Genomic DNA, 25,450 nt, shown 5'->3' on the forward strand with positions numbered 1-25,450 from the left:
GAATGCACTTCAGAGTACAGTATTTTATTTGGACCTATTGCTCTTCTATCCTCTAGGAATTTGACAGGGCAGTATTTTCTGGATAAAAAGTACTTGTATTTTTAACTAAGGCAGTGAGAGACACTAAACTTTAGGGTAGCAAGGAAAAACTATACTGTCCATATATTCCTCCACACCTGAAAATTTGTTCTTTTAACAGCACGATAAAAAACTTCCATAGTGAGCAAAGCTCTGAAGCAAAACTGTATTACCAGTTAAGAGACATTAGTTTCATAGCGCTTCCTATTGAAGGAGAGTGTTTAAAAAAAATCCTCTGTAGACTTGACAATAGTTGAGACCACTGTAAGATTTGGAAAGTGTCTTCATTCCTGTTTTCATTGAGAATGTTTTCTATCATATTTTCATTGAGCTGTCTTGTTGTTAAATTATCTAAATAGGGAAAATGGAATAAAAAGGATGACATAAAGCGGTGCATAACTACAGCTTAACATTGGTATCTGGCCTCCCAAGGATGTAAGAAAATAGTTTATGTGAATCATACTGCTATTTTCAATAAAAATATGATTCATATCTTTCCTGGAGAATATATAGGAGGAAGGTGCTTTGCTTCCAACTTTACTGGAGCTGCGAAGCTCGATATTGTCTCCCCAGTGAACCACAGCTCTAGATTCAACCGAGATTGTCGAAAGTTTAGCTACAGAAAGGAGTGGAAGCTAGTATGTGTTTCCAGAGGTTCAGCCTTCGCAGTGGTAATCAATTTTTTTTAAGATAATTATTAGTGAGTGCAATGTGTTCTTCGGTTAACACTGTGAAATAAAACTTTGTGGAATTACTTCTGTGAAGGTTTAAATACAGGATTTACAAAACACATTGCAGAACATTCTAACAAAGTTGATAACTTCTGAGGTCACCTATGTGGTTCCTGTCATTCCAGATATACGCCCATGAGTTTCCTGACAACCAGGTCAGAGGCTTCGGGAAAGTTACAACATATGTTGTACCAGCAGTCTCTGACTACAGATGTTCCCACACATGACTAATCCCATTCAGGGCAAAGGCATGCATTAAGGATTTTTAAGACTAAGGCCACAGATAGTAGAGTCACAACTCTCGTAAGCATGACAGATTAAACATACCCTTGCTGATTTTACTTGAAGGAAAAAAAAAGTGGTAATTTTTAGTCTTTCACACATGTATTTGCATAATTGTTAAGACTACAGGACAGCAATAGTAGTTGCAAAGCTGTAAGCTCATACAAACATCTTGTTCAAGTAGTTTAATTGTGAACGTTTTCTAGAGACATACTAAGATATAAGAACTGCTGTGTTATCACTGCTGTGAAAATCCTTCCCATCATTAGACTTGTTTTCACTGTCATCCTGTTGATTCTATTTCCTTTTGCCCTGGAATTCTGCATAGGTGATCTCTCACAAAGAGACACTTCCTTTACTTTTCATAATGAAGAACTAATTGGAAAAAGCTAGGCCTCAAAAATGTATAAAAACAGGTTGGACTAGAAACAGGACGTTTGTTTTATCAAGCAATCTTAGTTTTGGTCCAATGGATGAGACAAACAAGAGTTTTCTATTGACCTGACAGTTTTTATAAATTTCAGCAGCTTTAAATTTACAAATTTAAATGTGTTTGGACAAAACAGCCAACATTCATCCAACTGCCTAGAAATTTTAGGTAGCATTGTTTTAGAGTGCTAATTTCAGAAAATGTATATAACTTATTTTCAAGAAAGGTTCTGAGTATCCTGCTTCTGAAAGGCATTTTTAGAAGAGATAACTAGACTTTCAAAGATAAAGATGAAAAACATCAGCAGCTGTTTCCTTCAAAGGTATTTTTTAAAATCCCATCTATTTTCATTTATCTATGGTTGAAAACTCCACTGTAACTATGAAGCATACTTATCTCAAGCAAAAGTATAACTGACTTTAAAGGTAGAAGAAGCATTAGGTAACAATATGATGTTGCCTAATTAGATTAGATATTTTTTGTAGCTTAACAAAAATTAAATGCAATTATTATCAGTGAACAAATAGACTGTATGTAAAAATTATATTTGGGGTCAGATTTGTTAAAACATTGAAAGATGTGCTTGCTTAACATTAAGCACATGCACAAGTCTTGCGCTCGTAATACACCAGTCAAAAACATAAAAATCATGACATTTTCTTTAAAAAATGCATTTTAGTTTTCTTCCGTCATCTTTTGATTTTTGAATTCTTCCTGCACTTCTGTAATGCACACAGCAGTTACAGGCCTGCCATTTTATAGAGTACAGTAATTTTGCTTCTTGCTGCAGCTGTACTCTCTGGCTACATGGCAGTGCAGAAGAGTTTTTGGCTATTCCCCAAACTTTTCATTAGGTATGCCTTTTGCCAGCCTTACATTTGCCTGTACCTTGCCTCAGCAACTAATTATACTCACACGCATCTCTCAAATCTCAAACCATTTCTGCTTCTCCAGGTATGTCAATGTCTTGTCCCCAAGCACGCTTTTTTAGGTCAAGGACAGATAACATAAGGTCAGCTTCTCCCTCTTGCTAGATTTGGAAGATGCAGGTGAGGCATACCAGAGGTCCCAGGATTGTTTATCCCCCTTGTCCTCTGCCCATAATCAGGCTTGAGGAGACCAGGATGGCATGGTAAAAGAAGAGGGAGAAGAAATGAAGAAACTTGTTTTTCGTAAGAGAGAAAGAAGAACTCCCTCTTCCTCAGTAGCTTAGACTGTTTTTTCTTCATTTAGTCAGTGGACAAGTGGGACTTAACAGCCAAATCAGAGAGGCATCTTCATCCCTCTTTGCTCCCTCTGTAGGGATGGCTGAAATTCATGGGAAGACTCAAGTTTCTTGTACCATGGCAAAACTGCTGGCTTCCGCAAAGGACGAAAACTGGACAATCAGCCAAGATGGCAAGGCTGATTTCCATGCAAGATGTTTCAGTACGCTAAGCATTTTACTCAACTGATTTCTGCGACCAGGGACTGAAAACAACCTGATACAAGCATAATTCTTCTTGGTGTGGTAGCATGTCTTCATTCAAAAACCCATTTGTGAAAAGATTGCAAAAATACAGCAAAAATCTTCACATATACAACATAGAGTAGTCTTTTTACACAAAAATCACAAGATATGTAAGATCAGGTTCTTGACGAGCACTTAAACTTGTTCTATCAGTGACACTTCTCTCCAACACTCAGAGGATGTTATAGTGCCAAAACTGTAGTTCTTCAGTTGCACTTTTTTGTTATCATTACTATGCAAGGATGTGGGTATGGCATGTTATCCTCCATTTTGGGGTGCATGGGTACAGGAAGCTTTAGGTTTCTGTACAGCTAGGTTCTGATGGCCTATGTAGTGCAATACTTAACTGCTTTCAAAGGCAAAAACAAGCTTTGTATGTTATAAGGTTACATGTTGCCATGATCACAGGGGTTTTATGATACTAAGTCAAATGATTGTTTCACAGGAAATACTCTGTGCATGACAGATTATGAGTTTATATTCAGTAGTATGTTATAGACGTATTCTGGAGTAAGAATAATGTTTTAGAGACTTTATTTTGGACTAAGAGGACAGATCAGAATCTAGCAAGCAGAAGTTTACGATTCTTTGCCATTGCTACATTACGTTATTTTTTAATAAGTTCTCTTGTTATATTGTTCTCTTGTCTGTGCTTTAACAGGACCATACGCTAGAAGAAGCGGACAAATTTGTGAACACCAGGAATAATTTTCCTAGTGATTCCAGATAACTGAACTGCACATATCCAACCAGCAAGGATGAATGGCCTAAAGCCACTTCCAGAATTAATGTGGTTCACTGTTCAATCCACTGGGCACAGATAATAGCGTGCATGAGACTAGACAAACAAAATTAGAAGTGAGGGTGTTTTTTTGTTTTTGTTTTTTTAAAGTACTGCCTACAGCAATAACATCCACAGCTGTGTGAAAGCTAAGCATATAATAAAATGCAATCTATTCTTCTTCAGTATCTCTCTGTAACACATCTTAAAATGCAGGAGGCACTGAAATCACAAGACAGCTTTATTTCCTTATGAACATTTATCTATAGCACTCATAAATGTACCAAGAGGCTCCACGATATCTCAAGTCTGTAATGGAAGCAGATAGGTCTTAGGAAAAGGTATAAAGATGGACAGTGTGTGGTACCTTTTCTGCCAGGAAAATTTTATCTTTGTTTTCAATGTAAATAGAGAAGTAGTTATTCAATGCCCAACAAAATGAGAAATCATTTTACCAGTAAAACAATTAGAAGTAGATCCAGTTAGCAATTTTGACAGAAGAACATTTCCCATCAATACATAGGAAAATGAATGTGTTTTGTAACACACTAAGGAACATGTCCTGCAGAAATTTGATGGAAAAAATGCAAAAATAATTACAAAGAGGCAATATGCAATTTATGTTGAAATATATTCTATTACAACATATTGTATTTTTAATATTTTACTCTAAATGAGTATCATACATGCTTAACATTATAGAGATGGTCCAAGCAAAGTAATCAACCTGATAATTGAAACTGCTAACGTGTATGAAAATGAGGCATTTTGGCTGTCTCATTTTTAGTGCTGAATTTTAAAATATCAGCTTTTCATTTCAATTCATAATAATAAAAAAGTAGTTAGCATTCCCTATGGAATGAAAATTTCTGTGTCTGACCTAGATGAAAGAGTTTCTGAATACTTTGGGTAAAAACATACCTTAAATTTTAAAATAAAAAAGGCAAGGGAAGGGAAATTGGGAGGTATTTATTGTCCCTGGCCCCAACCCTTGGCTCTCTAAATAATTGGAAACAATTCACTGGCAACACTATTTTTAAAAAAATAAACAACTTCTCTCTCCCCTCCTCTCCTCCCCCCCACCCCCCAAAAAAAAAAAACCCACTGGATTTAATCTCCACGTACTCTGAAATTTAGGATAGAGGTTTTCAAGAAAACAGCTCAGTTAAAATGGGACTCATTTCATCTTTTGGGATTGCCAGCTAACAGGGGTAAAATTAAGAGTAACATTTAATTTTGACCCAGAAAACACTAACACGGAAAATGGAGGAGAAAGTACACAAGAGGAAGGAAGACAACAATAATACATTATACAGCATCATTGGGTCCTGCCATTTTCTTCATATACCGCTATAAATCACAGGAGAGTTCAGAAGGTACGTCACCTTCCCTCCTCCCAGGCACTCATCTCACAAAAGGAAGCAGACTAAAACAGACAGGTTAGTGCTGAACTAACAGGAGAAGTAGGACAGAAGGCTAGCAGTGCATATTAAAATATATCTGCATGTGACAAGTTTTGTTTTAAATACACATAACAAAAAAAATTATTTATATCCAAATCCGCTGTGGTCTTAGAACATTAAAAAAGGGGGTGGAGGGGTGAGGGACCAAGATTCCATTCTTTTTTTTTTTTCCTCCCCCCTCCCCCCTTCAAATAATGATACAAATTTTATGTAACCTCCCCAGTATCACTCAATTTCAAAGTATTGTTCAGGTGGAAAAATACACTCCTGAGTGAGAAAAAAAAAAAAGCCATATTAGTTCAGAAGCATTATGCAATTGAATATGGCATTTTACAATAGAAATACTTGTGCAACCACAACCATAAATGTATTGACATGTTCTGCCTCTATAATCTATAATAGTAATAAGCATTTACTATTTACTGTACACAGGCACCCAACATGTCCAACATTTAGAACAAAACTCAGTCAAGTCCTAAAGAACTCCTATACATCCAACCATGCACGTGACTATCTATACAGGACTGAGAAATAACTTTGCTTGTTCACATCAGACAACAAGACTGTCATGACCTTCACATTCTGGGTTTGTTTTTGTAAAGTAACAACAGCTAAACAAGAAAAAGGAAGCCTTGCTTTTACCTGGAACGAGTTAGAAAGGCTCTGAGCAATGACATGGTAGCTCAGTTAGTTCAGTTTTAATCAACTGTAACTTCTATGTCAGAGCACAGGGCTGAGCCCACTAACTTCAACACTGAACTGGACTGTCTGCCTAACACTTGTTATAAACATGCGCTCTCCATACTCTTACGACCTGAAAGGCTATTACCACTCATAAGTTTCTTTGAACATTTTTGCTGCAATTTTAAGAATTCAAAAGAGGCTGAAGGCAGGACCTGGCATTATTTGTTTGTTGGTATCATAAATAATCCTAGATTAGCAACTCTCCCAAAGTTAATAGCTCCAAGAATTCATGTACATGCACACAGCACTGGGATTAGTGGGTTTAATTTCTTGTCATGCATCTGCTGGGACAGTGAAAGGCTTGAGGGTTTTGGCATTAAAAGACTGACCTAATTAGAGTTGACTTACTCTTCCCAGGTAGAGAGCAGCCAAGTTCTGAAGCACCACACCCCATCCTATCATGAGGGTGGAAGCAGACTGGATCTTTGGAACATCTGCTAACAAGTTTATACCTGAAAAATAATTGGTTTGACATAGGATAGCAAGTACTCAGACATCCTTGAGAAAATTCAAATAGAGAATGATTAGTCAAGCTCTGTTTAGATAAATACATATATTTATGTACTAATATGAAAATCACTTACATATAAACTTTCAGATCTTATTTCCATGCCTTATCCCTTTCGTTCCAGTCAATTATTTTCACATTTTTGGGTTTCAGTTATAATTTTCCTGTATTATGTAATCATAAACACATTGCTTGAATACACTATACTGTGCATTGCATTAATTATTTAGTTTCTTATTTGCCTCCTGCCACTTAAATAGGAAAAGTCAGTGCATAATGAATACTTATGCAAAATCTAGGATACAGTTGATAATTTAGGGGTTGTATTACTTCTTCTTTTAATATATATTTTAATGGGAAGAAACCGTAGTAAGTCTCTAACATCAGCATCTGGCACTTCTTAATAAAAAAAAAAAATCTCTTTCAATTTCCATTTATGTATAAATTCTACAGAAATAACACATCCATTTATATATATAGACCGGGTTATACACCGATTTCACTATAAATAAGAAGATGCGTTTTTAAAAGTTAAGAACAGAACTACATGGTCTTCCTTGAGTACACTTCCAACAGGTTTTACTCTATCACATACTTCTCGACTTTGCAATCATTCTCTATAATCCGCCACAGTTCATACCACTCTCACATGTCTTATTTTTCTGAGTAAGAAGCCATATATATGCTTGTCATTAGACAATTAAATAAAATTTTAATATATTTTTCACTATTCATGCTACTGTCCACTTTTTGCAGTTATCATATCAGATGGCTATCAAAAACCTTTGGCTTTCACTTCTATGTTAGTTTCCACCAAATGCTATTTTTAGGAACACAGGTACTAATACAATTCCTCAAGATCAGAGCTTCAATAAAAAATGCAAATTCTCTTATTAAAAAAAAATTGCACTACCTAGAATTTGGCAGGCTCACAGAACAATTGCAACTAGGAACACAAGTAGAAAATACGCCGGCCCTGAAATTTCTGTAAATCGACTCCACAAAAAACCTAGAGGCAGAACTAAAGCATGTGACTTTATCCCAGTTTCTCCATCTACAAAACGGGTAATTACATTTAACTACTTCACAGAATACACTTAAGCCCTCACTGTACATAAAGTTTGTGAAGCTTTTGAAATTGTCAAGACATGACAGAACTGGAATCAGAATAGAGGGACGCCATTACTCTCCCAGTTAGAACTAAATACCAGAAGTTTAGAGGCTTATGCATTATGAAGGCTCAAAGAGAATACCTTTTACCTTTTGTTAACTCAAAGAGCCTTTTTACTCAAGGCTAGTTTCCAGCCCTTTAATCATTCTTGTGACTCTTCTTTGAGCCTTCATCTGTTTTCTTCTTTACTTATGCACACTGGAACTAGACATGAGAACCCAGCCTTAGTCCTCTCAGTGCCAGATACAGAGAGAATATAATCTCCCTTCCTCTTCCTAAACTTTCTAACTCAGAGTTCATTTCAGCCTTCTGGCCACAGGCTGTTTCCACAGGATGGAGTCTATGGCTCTAAAAAGAAGTTCAATGTCTCTGTTTCTTGGTGCACAATGTTATATTTGCTGTACGAAAGCAATGACTTTGTTTTGTCCAGTCTGACAAGTACAGTCACTCAGCAGTTTCTCTCATTCACTATTACTTTCTCAATCTTTGAATCATCTATAAACTTCATTAGTAAGGATTTTTATGAGGGCACAAATGATAAAGTGTTTAGGACTGGGAACAGCATCGTTGGTACTCACTAGTACACAGACACTCAAAAAGCTCACCTGTTAAGTGTAAACCGGGAATAATTTTCCATGTATCTAATCCAACTACTACTATTCTCACCTTGTATTGTTCTTATTTCTTCATCCAAACTTTGAGTAGCACTGAGTGAGTGACCTTACTGAAGTCTAAATATTTATTTTCTCATTAGTTCTTCATCAACAACCCAATGGATAAGCACCCCAAAAACACAGTAAAGGTAGCAGTTTGATGAGATCTATTTTGAATAAAATCACGTCACTATGCATCAGTTATATTATTGTCCTCTGTTCTTTATTAGCCAAATCCTAACACAGCCATTCCATTATTTTACCTGGATCAATGCCTGAGTTTATAATTACCCAGGTCACCTAGTCTGCAACACTGGCATCCATCCAGACTTCTACCACCTTCCCAGTATTCCAAGGTTTTGTAAATCAACAGTAAGAGTTAACTCCTTACTTACGTTAACTCCTTTTGTCAGCTCTTTTTGGATTAAACTACCTGCAGATTTTACAATAACTAAACTGAACTCCTGACTTCAATCTCTATGCTCATTTTCATAGGCTATATGCCTCTAGAGAGGCAACGTCAGCTTTAATTTCTAGTATTCTAAATTTTAAAACAAATCATACCCTTCCTACACCACAATTCAAGCTGCTCTCAAGTGGGGAAAAATCAAATAAAACCAATAGTATGTGTTTTTCCATCTCATCCCAACATTTTAGTCTAGATGAGCAAAAGGACCTCAACAATAGATGAAAGAAAATACTGCAACATGCCTAATCATCCCGCTTAGTTTATTCCTTTCATATACCTGTGACTGCAATACAAGCAAATAAAAAATGCAAACTGGGCAAATGGAAGAAGGGGCTGTTTTAATTTGTTTATAAAAACTGAAAAACTAGAAGTGTTTCTGATCTGGGAACACGTATGCCAGAATTCAGACAGAAGATTTTGTTCAGAGCGTATATAAGGAAGTGCAAAAGAGGAATAGGCTGTTTCTTTTCAGTCTGAGTTACTTTAGGTACCATAAATAACCCAGGTAGAAAATTCATCTTCCCTTCTCTATGGTGTTCAGCTTATCTGAGAAATAAAGGTTCAATAGATCACCTTCAGGATCCAAAGCAGTCCATCTTTTCTACCGGTAAGAATGAACGTTTTGAAAAAGAAGGAAGAAAAATCTCAGAAGTAAGAACAAATATTGATCAATCCCTCTGTCAAGCTGATGTCTGACCTATTATCTACTTGATCCCAGAAACACGCTATGTTGAAATTTCCTGTATCTGAGGGTTCTCTCGCTTATTTATTTTGCAGATAATCTGGAGTTTTATCAGTGAGTGGGTCTGGTTGCTGAGGACAGAGATGGGGGTGAGGGAAGAGAGGGGAGGAGGGAGGTTTGCCTATAAAAGAGCAATTGAAGATCTAACTAAAGCTCATTTAAAGACTTCCAGTAAGAAATTGTGACCAAAGCTTAAAACACACTAAAGAAGCAGCTTCATGCTGAACTTTGGAAGCAGCTGCGCTCTCATTCCCCTTCCCCCAACACAGGAAACAGACCTAGAAACAAAAATAAGACAGGAATGCTCCTGTGCAAGCTAATGTTGTTGGCTTCTTAAACATCCACTACTCTTGTGCCAAAAAAAATGAAACCTAGGAGGATTTAACACTTCAAAGGATAGTGGGAGACTGCTTTAAACACAATTTTCTACTAGAGACAGATATTCTTTCATTTTGTAAACAAGCAGGAAAAATGTTATCATGAATGCATGTCAAGACAGATTTCATTTATATTCCTTTACTTCTTATGCACAAATACACTATTGCATATTACACTTTTACCTATTTTAGACCTACAGTTCATGCTGTAGTAATGTTATCTCCAATCAGAAAAAAACATGAAACAGCTGAACCTTCTGGTACCTTCAAAAACATTCTCTTACAGTCTAGAGCTTGAAAGCTTAAGACTATAGAGTAATGTCTGAGAAAGAAGTTCTCTCCTTATTAAGCAAGGATACATAATTACAGGTTCAAGAACGTGAATAGCATCTTGCCAAAGGAATGTACGGCCACATACGCTACTCACAATATTCCCAGCTACAAATTATAGTTATGCTTTCACTTGTGTTTTTAAGAGCTTGGCCTTTCTTCAGTTTTTCGTTTTCTGAATAAAGGTAAAAAGAGGAGAAGGAAAGTTAGTGTTAGAGAAGCTAAGTTCTCTATTTATCCTTTAAAAAAAAAAAAAACTTTATCTGATTTTGATGAGGTCAAAATCATGAGTGGCTTGCTCTGCTTAACTCACCAAAAACAACTCATGTTTTCAACACTTATTTAATATTTTGCAGGCTAATGGAAACTTTACATAATGCATTCTCCCTCATAAAGATAAAATGTCAACGCAGATGAGCTTGAGATCTTGATATGGAGAGAAAGAAATGTTATCTTTTCAAAATCTTCAGCCTAACAAACATGACAGGGAGGATGCAATGAACGCTGGTGTGAGAAAAAAAGGAGGGGAAAATAATCTTACTTATTTCAGAAGACTGTCTGTATGAGCGTAGCACTGTTGAGAGGTATGACTAGGAGTGCTTAACGTTTGATTAAAATATTTTCTTGGTCCCTCCTCATTCTTTTAGTGCCCTCCCTGTCACAGGGCATGAAAAACAAACTGAAAAAAAACCACTTGATGGGATTTTTAACAGTTGTATTTCACTCTCACTTCTAACCTACTAAGCACTGTTAGACTATTCCTTCGTCACAATGAATTCCAACTGCAGTAGTTTCCTATTTTCCGGGGGTTCCCCCCCCGCCATATATTTGAACTTTTCTTTCTGCTTTGAGAGTTCAGGGCCATGCAGCACTCTTGACTTCAGCACCTGTTAATAATTCCTCAGAGAAATGGGTAGAGAGGAAAAGCAGGTGAAGGCAGGCTTTCAAGTTTTAACCATTCCATCCATGGTTCATGTCCCATCCAGCCACATACCATCATGATTTTAAGGACTACTTCTTCTCTGCTACACCTAGGAAGAGGGAAATAACTTGCTGTGGACGTAACAACCAAAAAAAGAGGCAAAGTAATGTACGTGATTTTTCTGCTTTAAGGGATTTCATTCTAAGTATAGGTAATGAAATCTGAGCACAGTGCGAAGACGCACTTAAAAGCGAGCAGTGGTCACACCCTGCATGTATTAATCCAAGATTATCTCCAAAAGTCCCTTCCAATCTCAACCATTCTGTGAAACGTCATCATCATAGATGGTGAGCTTCATCCTGAACACCTGCGTTTCCTCCTGAGCCCTCTTCCAGTTACCAATATCATTACAACCCCTTATCTCAGGAATAAAGTTAAGTAAAATTTTTGCATAAGGATCTATATGCTTTTACTAAGTACTGTTATACCTGAAATGGAACAAATGCAGCTACACAACTGTCCATAATATTGTCATTTCACAAATCCTTTTTCTTCATTCCTGGTAGAGGCATATTTCCTAAGTCTACTGTATTTTTATTTTTTAATCGTTGCTAATAAGAAGCACCTTACTACTAGAGAAGAGTTTTGTAACCCAAATGTAACTGTTTAAAACACTTCATACTGGCTGGCTTACAGTAAGAGGATAGGTAAACATACCATGCTTTGAACAGATTGCAACTGAAAGGAAAAAAAAAAAACAAGAAATACCCCAGCACCCTTTGCAGAATAGCTCCATCTACATACACAGGTGATACTAAGATATCACACTGAGTTTTTTGCACTGTTGTCATTACTAGAGTATAAAGCTTCTTATGCCTGGAAAACAGTACCAAGAACAGACTGCAACAAACTCTTTGAATTTGCTGCCAAGAATGGATGTTCCAAAATACCTGAACTGTTACATCTCCACACTACAAACAGACTTTCTATCAAGTCCCAGTCCAAAGGAACTCCTGGGGTTTTTTTTCGTTTTGTTTTGTTTGTTTGTTTAAGTCTCATTCTATGATTCTCACATTTAAAACGTATACACTCAGTCTAAGCTATGAGATACTAAGCTCTACAGGTCTAGTAATAAAATTAACAGGACTTGCACATCTGAAGGCCCAAGCTGGATGAACACCACATCCCAATTAATTTAAAAGGATGTATGTACCGACCGCGATTTTGTTATATACAGATTGTATTTGGAGATGCCAGCTGGGCCGTGATACAGAACAAAATAAAGAAAAAAAATAAAGCTAGTCCACATGCCTACTTTGGTTAGGGTAAAGAGGTGGTCTGTAATATAAACAGAAAGTCTTTAGGTATGTACATTGCACACCAATATCTCAAAGGAAATTACACATGCTTTTGTAATATAGCTTAGTAAAACAAAGTCCTCATGCAAATGTCACAGGAATTAATTATGTAAGAAGTGTTAATTATCATTATAAATTTTCTGGTTGCTTGATAAACAATACATTTAACTCTGATGATTCTTCACTTCAGCACAATGGATTATTCTGAAGACACTTAGTATTGTGTTATATTTCTGTAATGATATACTACATATGAAATACTGCACATCATTAGATTTCAAAACATCAGACTGTAAACACAGGGTTTTAAACTTACAACTTATAAAGCTGTTTCATACCTCTGGCATGTGGTATGTACTCATTTCATTCATCTAAAAATATCTCATTTGTAAAAATCAAATTGCCGGAAACATGAGTAGACAGGCTAAAAATAGTTCACTGATGGATGTGTAACTTTTTTATCTGTATTTCACAATTACACTCAAAAGCATATTTGAAAAAAAAATAAGCTCATGCCCATTCTGCAAACAGGCATTTGCAACAGCACTTGTACCAAGATCATACCAGATTGCAGCCCACATTATGAATAGATACGTTGTTCTACCAACAGCAGAACTAATGGAATCTACTTTTTTGTACCTTCACACCCCATGTCTGCTAAACAGCCTTCCAAACTTTTTCAGTCACCCACACTATTACACCATGGGGCCAAACTCGTAATTCCCAAATCGATTAGCATAGCCCAAGGGAGGCTTCTAGACTGACCTACCATTAGCTTTCACTCTAAAAACTCTGGCTTCTGCTGGTAAGTGATGAAACCAGGAAGAAAAAGTCACTCTACAGCTGCACACCTCAACGTGTCCAGTACACACAGATGGATCTTTTCAGTTTCTTGTTCCTCTCTCTCTAAAGATAGGGGGGGAAAAAAAACACCCACAGGCAATCCAAGTTAAGACCCAGTAAAATGCCCATACTTGTGAGCTGAGCAGAACACCTAAATAACTTCAAATTTTATACCACCATAGCCAGGCAGGCTATTTCATGAGGAGAAACAGCATGGTGCTTTTTATGCAGTTCCTCACTAATAGGCAAAAAGTAGTCATTCACCGTTAGACTTCATCTTTACACTATTCGGTTTCCCCTACTGCTTTACTGTGTGCTGGTTGTGTGAAAACGCTAAATTCAAACCAATGGGCAAAAAACAACTTGCAGAGAATTCTGTACTCGCATTCTTTTATAAACAGTTCTACTCTTAATATTCAGTTTTTCTTTTAGTTTCAAAGGTAGCAATATTGTTTTCAATCAGCTTTTAAATAGGAAGAACGCATAAAAATATGGATTATTTGAACTGAACATGATAACTAATCTGGTATACACTCAGCAGAAAAACACAAATTTTTTTATATTTTTAAAAGCATAATAAATCAGATAAATTTTCAGCTCACAACAGAAGAGTTTAGAGCCTATTGCAATGTACTTTTTTTTTTCCTGATTGTATGAATGGAAAAAGTATATTCCGTTATACATTAAGCTTTTAGCTATAACTGCTTTTGTTTAGTTATTGCTATTTCTTCTCTCTCTATCGCTTTCCCCCATTGATAGTGAAACTATCAGTGTGAAATCTACTCAGTTTCAAACAAGTGAGGTAAAATAGTTTTAGAGGCTCAATCAGTCCCAATCCTTATGTTTGCTTTTATTATTTGAAACTGCATTTCCAAGTATTTTTACTATTTAAAAAATATCCCTCACCACTGGGCAAAACATCTAACAGACTGGATGGGAAAAACAGTGGACTTAAGAGTCCTTAGAGGACTGCAGCGAAACTGACTGTGACAACAGCATCTCAAACATGCAAAACAAATAAAACAGAAGGGGGAGAGGGGGAAAAAAAAATAGAGAACCAAATAAAGATTTTTATTTTTTTTTTCCTGCAGTAACTGCAGGTAGCACTTATCAAAACATTTTAACTGTTGTAAGACTCCAGGCTTGAAAGTGCAGTTAATACACTTACTATGTATATGTATTAGAAGATGAGAATAAGAAAAGTGTCATTCTGAAGTTTTCATTCCTTTTAACTTCTAATTAATATATCTTTGTTTGCCTCTCCCATGGGCCTGCCACCCCGAGCACTGCCGTGGCATCCCAGGCCCGCTTCCCAGCAATTCTGTAAAAACTCTGAACAAAGTATCAAAAAGATCAATGCTTTTTCTATAAACAGGTCGGTAAACAAAAGTCTAGTGGGTACTTTAGGCAAAAAGCTTTTGAGAAATTCACAAGGGATAAAGCACCTCAGGGATTTATAAATTACCCATAAACTCCACCTATATACCATCTGCAGACTACATGAGTTCCATTTTTTCTGATAGTAGGAGCTAGACTGAATATTTACAACCGTGTCCTTCATCTAACTAAAGTTTCATCTGTGATCTAACACCTCTCTTTATTTTATCCTTTGAATACTAGGCATAATTTATATCATTTCTTTGGTGAGAAGGTTCCCTCACCTCAGAAATGGAACATTAAAGTCACTAAGAACTAAAACAGAGGAACTAACTGTGACAAGGTAATGTTTATAAAAAGCATTTTTTGTTTCTAGTTGCAAAACGGGTCTGCATTGCTACTGGATAGCGAATTCAGACTGCTAGATATGCGGGTTACCTGTAAAAAAAAAAAAAAACCATTTGAAGTACAGTACTATACAGGTCTTTTTCATGAGCAATTAACACAGTTGCTAACCTTCTCATGACTAAATTACATTTTATTTACTAGAAGCTTCACAGATTCCTCCTTCTTTGCGAATACAGCAGACTGCAGTTAAAAATCTCTTTATCCAATCTTCACTCTATGGAGATTTAAGGTATTCTTGCAAAAAGAAACCATGAATGACAAAGAGGAACCTGAAAGCCTAGCAACTGAAACCCACTGAAATTCACAACCCACTGAAAGCTCTTAATAACTGTATTTTTTATTTAAATCATCTAAAGTAAAAAGAAGATGGATTTTAAAACATTTATACTCCAGATAGTACATCCATAAAGATTATTTTAAACTAGCAAAAGGCCTAAGTCCTAAACATACACACACATACAGAGACTAGACTTTCCGCATCCGAGTACTGTTGTTTGCTTCTGTGAAATACTGCCCATGCAATTAAGCACAGGCACAAATGTTCAATACCTACAGCCATATCATATATGAAGGAAATATCTGGCCTACAATAAAGATCACATTTCACAAAAATATTCTTGAAATATATAAATACATTTGGAAGAGTATTACATTGTCTCTCTCTCGCTCTTTTTTTTTTTTTTTAAGTTAAGCTCTTTAGTATTCAATATAAACATATTCCTTAAAGTGCAGCTAACAGCATTTTTTTTAATGCTTAGGATATGGAAGGCTATATATTATGGGAAAAGTGGGTGGTTTTTTTTTTTTTTTTTTTAAGTTTACTTCTAAATCAAGGTCAGTTCAAGGAGAAGGGAGACATTTTTGCAACTGGTAAAAAGAGCAGTTCCTAGCTCTAGACATAGCCCCTTTCTACATTAGTGTCAACCTGTCCGGGACTGGCAATCAGGCAATACCTGAATGTCTGTGTATGGTCTACAGACTATTACGGAAACAATTAGAATAAAGTCATAGCTATGTCTATATAAGCAAGCACAATGGAGAACATTAAATTTTGGGCTGATTCTGATCTTTTATTAGCAAGCATAATAAAAAGATTATTTATACAAGTGCATTAATTATCAGCACTTTAATTAAAATGCTTGCTATTATATGGGCAAAATTACACAGTTTTGCAAAATTAGAAAATGGTATTTACAAAAAAAATTAAGTACATATTTCCAGCAGTCAAACAATAGGATTTGATCTGAAGATTCGTTGCAAAAAAAAGACAATTATTTGACTTAGAAGAGTTGAAAAAAATATTAATGTCATTTCCCTTCTCCCCAAACACACACATAAATGTACCAGAATAACCATCAATAGCAACTGTCCTTATAAGAATGTTTTTCATGAAAAGTTCACTTTACTTCCCACACGCACCAGGTTGACAACCGAGCATCAATTCAAAATGCAAGCACCTATGTCCTAAGATAACCTTCACTGCTCAGTAACAAGCCTGTCATTTGCTCAATTTTAGTTTGGTGACAGATGTTGAAGGGTTTTTTGCTTTGCTTTGCTTTCATTTGTTTATTTTTTAAAGATTGATTAAGGTGATAATTTGTAGCAATTTATTAATGCAGAACCAATTTCCTCTTTTAGAGGGGCCACTTCTCAATTAAAGGCTGAAAACTGGATCTTTGGTAAATGCTCACAATAAAAGAGATCACAGTCTCTTTAAACTATTGTTTTGCTACCAACCTTAATCAGAGCTACCACTGATAAGAACACACTGAGAAGAACAAACTTTGTGGAAAGCCTCTGTCTCTAATAAAAGAGCACTGTATCAGTGCTGTTCCTTGCTTCTCTCTCTCTCTCTCTCTCTCTCTCTCTCTCTCTCTCTCTCTCTCTTTTTCTCCCTCTCTCTCTCCCACCACCCAAAAAGGAACATACGATCTAATAAGTGAAGCAAGATCTGCAGCATCAAAACATTTCACCATTTATTTCTTACCAGTGTGATGTGGCACATGCTAACATCTCACTTAACATTACTCTTCACAGGAAGCACGCTAGCCTAGAATAGGCTTTGAAACTGTCAGGTTCAAAAACTGTGAAACCAATCATGAGAGAAACCCGTTTTAAAGAGCAACGCAAGAGACTAACAAAAGTCTGTCAGCGGGATGGTCGTCCTATAAGGACCAAATTTCTTGAGCTTATTTTGAAATACAAAGGCCTCTTGAAACTGATCTACTACAGTCTGTCTAAATTTTCCTAAGTTCTAGTAGAAGATTCTTTTTTCTTTTTTTTTCTTTTTTTAAAAACCAACTGGATGACGACACAAAAATATGAAGTTACATGCTGATATAACTAGGTAAAATGCACATACTACTCAGATTGTTTGGCTTCGGTTGAGAAATAAATACTAAAACAGCCCCCTTCTATCGTACATTGTATGCTCCTTTGACAGAACCCAACTTTATACTGTTTTTACTGCACCAGCCAGATTCACAACAAAGATTTCTAAGAAATTTTGTGAAATGAAAAATAATAAGTACTAGTAAATGGTTTAAAGAAAGTAATTCAGTAATATCTGTACTTTTGTACAGATATTTGTGCAAATTACCCCTTTAGTTTTTTGGGTCAGCAATGCAAACTCATTATTCTGATCTGCAGTCACAGACTCTTGTTACAACCAAGAAACAGACGATACATGCAACCTAAAATATCAAAAAATTCATTTCAAACCACAAACTGTGAATTGACATTTCAGCATACATTTAAACACGCCTCATACATCTACACATTCTCATACACATACACATTTTCAGGCTAAACAAAAGAGAAAGCAATGAGGAGGAAGTCTAAGTTACTATTTTACAGGATCTAAAGTCCTCTCTATACAGGTACAGCTCATCACATTTTGTTCTTCACATCAAATGCCTTTTAATAAATATCTTTCCATTAAACTTGCCTCAAAACAGAATTTGGATATTTCTAAGCAATTGGGGGGAAAAAAAAAATCCTAGCCTGCATAATTTGCACAGAATTCTTATACTATTATTTGATACCATTCCATTTTTAGATATTCCTACACTTAATTATAATGCAAATTTCTTTAATTTTGAGATTTTGGGGTTTTTTTTGCATTAAATCACTATACCTCATATCCCTGATTCTTTAGGGTTTTTTTTTTTTAATTAAAGAACAAGATTCCCAGTTGCTACTATTACAACCACCAAATATTTTTTTCAAGAATTTTAAGGTTGGAAACATTTGTAACACCTACTAAAGTAAATCATCACCACAATAATAGCACACCTTCCCACTAAAGCAAACGTTACATTAAGTAAAACTAAACATGTACTGAAACAACCATGTTACCGATTTACTGTAAAAGCTCCTCAACTTCAATACAAACCACATACCACACGCAGGGAGTCAACCATATTTTAAATGGACCAAATGTACTGGAGCCATTTCTCAAAAGCAGGAACAAATTTTGCCATTTTAAAAAACATACAAAGAAAAAGAAATATCTATGTACAGACTGCCTGTAATCACCTGGGAGGACCTACTTGCTTAGAGTAGTTTTTAAAAATACTAATTTATTTAACTGAGGAGGAAAAAAAAAGAGGGAAATGATCTTCCATTGTCACAATTTTATAATGCGCCCCTGTGTTTAGACTCCTGAGTAAGAGCAATTAGTGGCTGCTCAGCACCTGAATAATTAATCCCTCTGATTTCAATGGTAGCTGTATGTGTTCAAAGCTTCTGAAAATCAAGTCATTTATTTAGGTACCTATATTTGAAAACGTTGGCCTCTTAAAGCTTTCAGCTAGTACACATGCTAGAGACACAAATCATTAACAACATAATCAGCATGAGCCATAGCCAGTACACACAGTCCTGAGTGTCTGTCATAAAAGAACATAAATAATGAGGTGCAGGTAACCTTAGTGTTTACTTCCATTTAGGTTTAACTTAACAGTTTGATCTTGTCTGACAGCAACCCCAAACAACCTCTGGCTTTAGATCCAGGCCACTCCATGACAGAGTAGTACTTTGTTCCTAAAAACATAGTCAAGAAAGGGATATTACCATGTACTTATCCAAGTTGCTGGTGATCTAGCTGATGTAACCTACTGCTTTTGAGAAAACAGCTTAATGCCTCTAACTGCTGATTCGATGACAGTCACAGCTATGTGGAAAGTTTTAAGGAATTAAGTTGGAAAAAACTGCATAGTCTGAATTACCTCTAGCATCGCATGTCCTAGGATGGCCTGCAGACTGAAGGTAACAGCTGTCATCCCAGTGGGACTGTCTTGTTTTTTGTTTCATAATTATATGCTAATATCTCTGGAGGGCAACAAATTCCTTTTATAAAGCAGAAATAATAGTGAGTTGAGGCACATCAACTCTCAGTGACAGAGCAAGATGCTGGAGTGACAAAGTGGCAGTACTGCACCACTTCGGAAAACCAATAATGGCATACATAGCCTATAGCTTTAAGAAACCCAAGAAAGCAGCTTCAGGGAAGGAAAACGTGTGTATACAAACACTGATAATAAATAATAATAAACAGAAGGTCTGTTCATTACATTATGCAGAACCTGGAAGAAATCATTCTTCATCTGCCTGTCTGCTCAGTCTGTATTTTAGGGCTGACTGCAGGAAATGCTTGCCAGTATTCCAAATAAAATAGACATGCAGGTGGATGGCTTTGCGTATCTGATTTCATCAGAACTCTGAAATGTAAGCGCTGGAAACCAGAATGACAGACGGTAAGACTACAAAGCAGACTAAAACCATCCCAAAATAAATAAAAAAAATGCATGCAGATGCACATATCACATAGAAAGAGGACTTTGTCATCAGCTCCTGGAGCCAAAAGGTTATCATGCTGAAAACAGAAAATCTAGTTAGCAAAAACATTCTGATTATGTGACTTTCCCTATGGAACAAACTAGCTAGAAGGAAGGAGTCAAATTTGACTTTGCCCTTTTATAGGTAATTAGTGAAGAAAGTATAGTATAGTATTGTCATAATTTTCAGAATTTCTAACAATGTCATATTCTAATTACAAAGTGATGTTAATCTTTAGTCTTACGTACATGCACAAAAAGATACAATACTGTTTATTACATTTCAGCCTAAGATTAACAGATTACTACTTATTTTTATTGGCAGTGTGCCCAAATACCCCCAGATCTGCAAGACCAGTAGTGAAAAGGAAAATATTTGAGGCCTCAAAGAGTGCAAATCTATGGCTGCTTGGAATGTGTAAACACCCAGAGCCAGTTTTACTTCCCACCCCCACTCTCACCATACACACCTCCTCTAGGTAACCCCTCCTCGCATTACCATGTAGTGCTGCTTTTGAGGAGAGGGAAGAACAGCATTGTAGTAGCATCACGTAACAAAAATCCTGACATTTTGAGGTGCAAGAATTTGGATTTATCGAAATGTTCTGGTACCACATAGATGCTTGCAGTCTAAAACAAAGATGATACTGCACAAGATCAAAAAAAAAAAAAAAAGGGTTCAACAGGCTTGCTATGCTACAGACCTAATAAACACAAACTAAGGAAATACAAATGCTCTTCTCTAGATTATTCTTTGTACAACTAAAGATCAGCCAAAACAACTGTGATCACAGGCTCTGTTCTAGCAGAGAATATATACCACAGTCCTACACAAGGATATTTTTATAAAAATCTACACAGTATAACAAAGCAGATGCCAAAACTTAATGTTGGTATAAATTACCTTCTGTGAAAACAAAGATTACTACTTGCATAATGATATATACACCCACAAAGCAGTAAGTCATAAAAATAAGATATCATCACATTCTTAAGACGTTTACAATATAATTAGATCAGTGGTTTTTAATCTCTTTAAATTTGTGGACCTATAAAGATACCTTGTACAGTGAATTTGAACTGAATGGCAAGACCCTTCCTTTTTATCCATACACCTCTAAAAAATAGTCTGCGTCTCCCCTAGCAGTTTGCAAGCCACTGGCTGAAACTACAGCATTAGATAACTAGTAAATATTACTGCTGCTATTTACCTAGTCCTTTTAGTATTCAAACACAAAATAAACAAGAATATATAAAAATGGAAAACTGCAATTAAGACACAGGTCCAAATGGCTGTGTATGACAGGAAGCTCAGCTAACCTGAGAGAATAAAACTGGTGCAGGGGGGTAACATAGCATAGTACACAGTATAAACACTGAACGCCGTTTCATGATGTTGTTTACAAATAGTAGGTCACCCAGCTATTGTACTTTTACTATCTTTTAATTTTGCCTTCTTCATGAATGCATGTGGCTAATATTCAAAAGAATGTACTAATGAGGTAGAATGCTGGCTCAAAGGAGAGAGAAACAAACGTTCTGTCAGTGGAATATTTGCAAACAGTTGAAATCAATAATAAATTCAACGTAACCAAATGTAATGCATACAAATAGAAATTAAAAGACTGAAGCAACTGGCAAATATATAAACGATGTTTCAGGCCACAGGGCATACATTCTCACACGCATTAGCACATTAAATAGGCTGGCAAGAGATTCTCTCCACTTCAGGCACCAGAGATGTGACTCTATATAAATATATTTTTTTTTCCAAAAACAAAAATAATAATTAAGACAATGCTAACAGCATAAACATGTATACATTCACATAAAACAACTATTAGGAGAATGTCTGAGTCATCAAATGAACAGTTTGAGTCAGAAAATTTATTTTTAAGATTTGAAAAAATAAACTTGATGCTCTTTCGGCATATTTTTCCCTATCTAGTGTTGATACAGGTATAGTAACCACCACAGCAAAAACCAGTAAGTTCAAATAAAACACAGACACTACATCACCAATATAAAGATACACTACATTCTAGGAGGCCGGGGTGGGGGGTGCATTTAGGAATAGTGAAACCTTCATATTTATTTCTGTGGACAGTATTTAATATGAAGGATGTGGCATTGTGCTGTGCGCTGTTAGACTTCTGCCTTCGAAGTGAGCCTCACTGGTGTCAACCAAGTCAGCTACTGGACTCACCTCAAGAACACTTTGCTGAGATTGTATTAACTAGGTAGGCTGAGGCAGGCTTAGTGTTATGGTCTGTATAAAGCAACGAGACACAGGCTGTTGAGATTCATGGCAGAAAGGATTAGAAAAAGTGTAGCTTCAGATTCTGGCCTTCTGATTGTGTAAAACATGTGGGGCATACCTACGGCTCTGTGGGAAGGCTGGCGCGTTGTTTCAGCAGAGGATATGACACTCATAAGCCTTACGCAGAAGACAAGCATCAGGGGCTGGACTTGACGTGTTGGGCTTTTGATATAACAGGTCACGGGTGGCAGCACAGTTGTGAGACTATGTACGATATAGACCGCCAATGACAAAAGAGCCCTGCCACTACCTGCAGGATGCCTTACGGGTGGCTGCTGCTACAAGTTTCTCAGACCTCCTCAGCCAGTGGGCTGGCCTGAAAAACTAAGGGCACTTGTCTGAAAGTCAGAGGTTCTAATCATCCATGTAAGCTGATCGCTTTTCAAAATATGTATCTGTACCCCCGGATTGCTAGGTTTTACAATTTATATAGCAAATTAGTAAGCCTGTGTAAATTTCAAAACAGCCAGCAAAAGCTTGTGCGTATTTTAAAGGGACTGAGCTATAAATCTCAGCTTTGTGTTTGTCAACTACACAAACTTCAAAGAACACTGTTAAGATTCAGATAAGAATGGTATTCAAAATAGATAATGGAAGTTATATACATAAAAGAGTACTCTACTTAAAGAGGCTATATAGGCTAGGGGAGAAGGAAGGGACACCACATTCTCTATTCCATCAGAAGAATACTCACTTTCAGGACTAACGATAAAATCACATCATTAGTCACTTAATGAAAGGCTCGAAAATGTTTATTTACACAGCCAAGGTCTGCACGGTCATCATACAAGCCCTGATTCTAAAAGACTTCTGCATAAGCCAAATAAGTTTTTGCAATATTGAGGACATGTTTGCAATAGGATTTGTCGAATGTTCAGAAAACAAATGTATAACCTGCTCTGCCCTCATTGGCATTACCTATGAATTGTGGAGCTGACAGAGATAATAATAAAAAAAAAAACTACAAAGAAAAGAAAACACTCACTAAAATGGAATCTCCCCTTAAACTCCAGTGGCAAGTCTAATAGTTCTTCTTAGAAAAAAGGGTTTTTAAAAAGGTTTAAAGGGGTTAGAAAAAAGGTTGGAAAAAAAAAAAAAACACAAAGATTTTTCCAGTGGCAGCTCTAATACCCTAACACCAACTTTGTCAGCCAAGAAAATAATTTAAGGATTAATAGAAGATTAAGAAATTAAAGCAGTCATTATTTCTACCCCTAAACCTATCAGGAAAAGGAAGATAAAACTTTTTTTTTTTTTCCATAATTTCCTATTGATACTTTGCTATCCTAGCCTATAACTTGATGGAGAATTAAGATTTTACTTCAGCAGGTAGACTTTTACATTCATACTTTTTAATAAACTAGTAGTAAAAAACTGGCAATGTGTTTTGATCTTTGAAATTCTTTAACAGCAACTAACATCATCTTCATAGTAGTTCTGGAGGATGATGGGCAGATAAATTATTTAAATTCTGCTACAATGGTGGAAATGAGCGCATTACCAATTGCCCTGTAAAGATTTTAAGAAACAGATTTTCTTTTTTAATAAACATATATTCAAATCCACTTAAAAATGAGGAAAAATGTCATACTCTAAAATAGCCCAATGGCAATATGAAGATAGGAGCAAATAACACATTTCTATGAAAGTATGCAGCTAATTCATTGTAACTATCTAAACATTTCATAAATATGTATAGAATATATTTTTTAAGGGAGGAAATTAGATTTTTTTTCTTTCAGACTGGACTACATGTACATACGCACCTGCTACACACAATATACCTTATCTGCAAAGCCACCATTCTTCGAATTAACAATGTATAATTGCACTCAATATGTTGACGTTAGAGGACACAAAGAACTCTTCCATGTTTCAAAAAGGTTTTTTATCCAAAATATATGCTGCCAGTAATGTAATGGATATCACAAATATATCCTTTACTCTAAGGAAAATTTAAATTAAAAAATTTAATCCTGCAGTGAGCACGTATGCATACGTACACACAAAACGTTAGGAAAAAAAAAAAAAAAACAGCCATACACAAACAGCCATTTCTGTAACCACAAAAAAACATTGACATATTAGACAATACCCACATACTATATATACTCCCATCATAACACTGAAGAAATGGACAGGAAGAAGAGAAATAAAGGCACGCCATCTTAGCCAAGAAAAAAATTGTTCAAAAAAGTCGGAAATAGTTTTTGGTGGCTACTTAACAGTCAAGAAGTTAAAACCCGTGGAGGCCAGCTTTTGAGTTAACCTACTCCTGCTCTCCTTCCTCTTCCTTTTACACTGCCCATTGTGGCCTAAATTAAATGCTACTTTTTACCTAACCTCTACCTAGCTTTTCCAGACTATGTAGTAAAGATATGCTGATGGCCTCCTGGAGAAGTTGACTTGATTTATCAGCGTTAAATGTAATCATTATGATAATGCTTTAGTACTTTTAAGCTGTATGTAATAAGCAGGTTTTTCTTCTAATAGGCAGGGTTTTTTCTTCCATTCTAACATTTTATTTATGGTCAGCCTTCCAGCCTGCTGTCTGTTTTTTTTTTTCCCAAGCACATAAGATGTTGTGAGGATGAAGCTGAATGAATTTTTAGTATAGACTGCCATGTACTACTTTTAAATTAATTGGCTCGTTTAAATTAACTAGCTTTTTAAGATATTGATACAAGCAGAAGTATCAGAGCCTAGGGTTTTTTAATATAAAAACAGATTCTGACAAATATAAATGAGCACTCTTAATGAGCTATAACACCAGTGATCAAAAAAAAAAAAAAAAGAGTAACAATCAAAATAGAATTAGAGAAACCTTCTGCACCTTCCACACAAACCCTGGGTCCTGTGAACACCATATAACATTACTGAAAATCTACCTGCTTCTGTTCCTTCCTTTCATTTTTAAGAATTTGTATAGGAAAGAAGATATGTTCTTCATTAAAATAATCCTTGTGCTTGCCTTTTATCTGTGCCGTTCAGATTACATTACTCTATTTACAAATTCAAAAAAAAAAAAAACTCAATCCTAAAACTAAAAAAAAAAAAAAAGCAGTCAAAGCTAAGCCAGAATGAGAGAGAGCTGAAAACACGTAATTGGAAGCAT

The 25,450-nt window shown here is 35.9% G+C and overlaps 1 protein-coding gene across 9 annotated transcripts in view; it reads right to left on the reverse strand.

Annotated features, from left to right (window-relative positions):
- TBL1X (transducin beta like 1 X-linked) overlaps positions 1-25,450 on the reverse strand; it is a 205,626-nt gene that overhangs the window by 171,414 nt on the left and 8,762 nt on the right. The window contains exon 1 of one of the 9 annotated variants that reach the window (XM_068921046.1): positions 6,368-6,466. The exons of 7 other annotated variants lie outside the window; for them this stretch is intronic. The gene's annotated coding sequence lies outside the window, so the exon portion shown is untranslated. Of the gene's footprint in view, positions 1-6,348; positions 6,467-25,450 lie in introns of those variants that run through there. One more of the 9 variants, XM_068921054.1, reaches the window with a different exon arrangement.

Source organism: Struthio camelus, chromosome 1, assembly GCF_040807025.1.
Source record: "Struthio camelus isolate bStrCam1 chromosome 1, bStrCam1.hap1, whole genome shotgun sequence".
Lineage (NCBI taxonomy): Eukaryota > Metazoa > Chordata > Aves > Struthioniformes > Struthionidae > Struthio > Struthio camelus.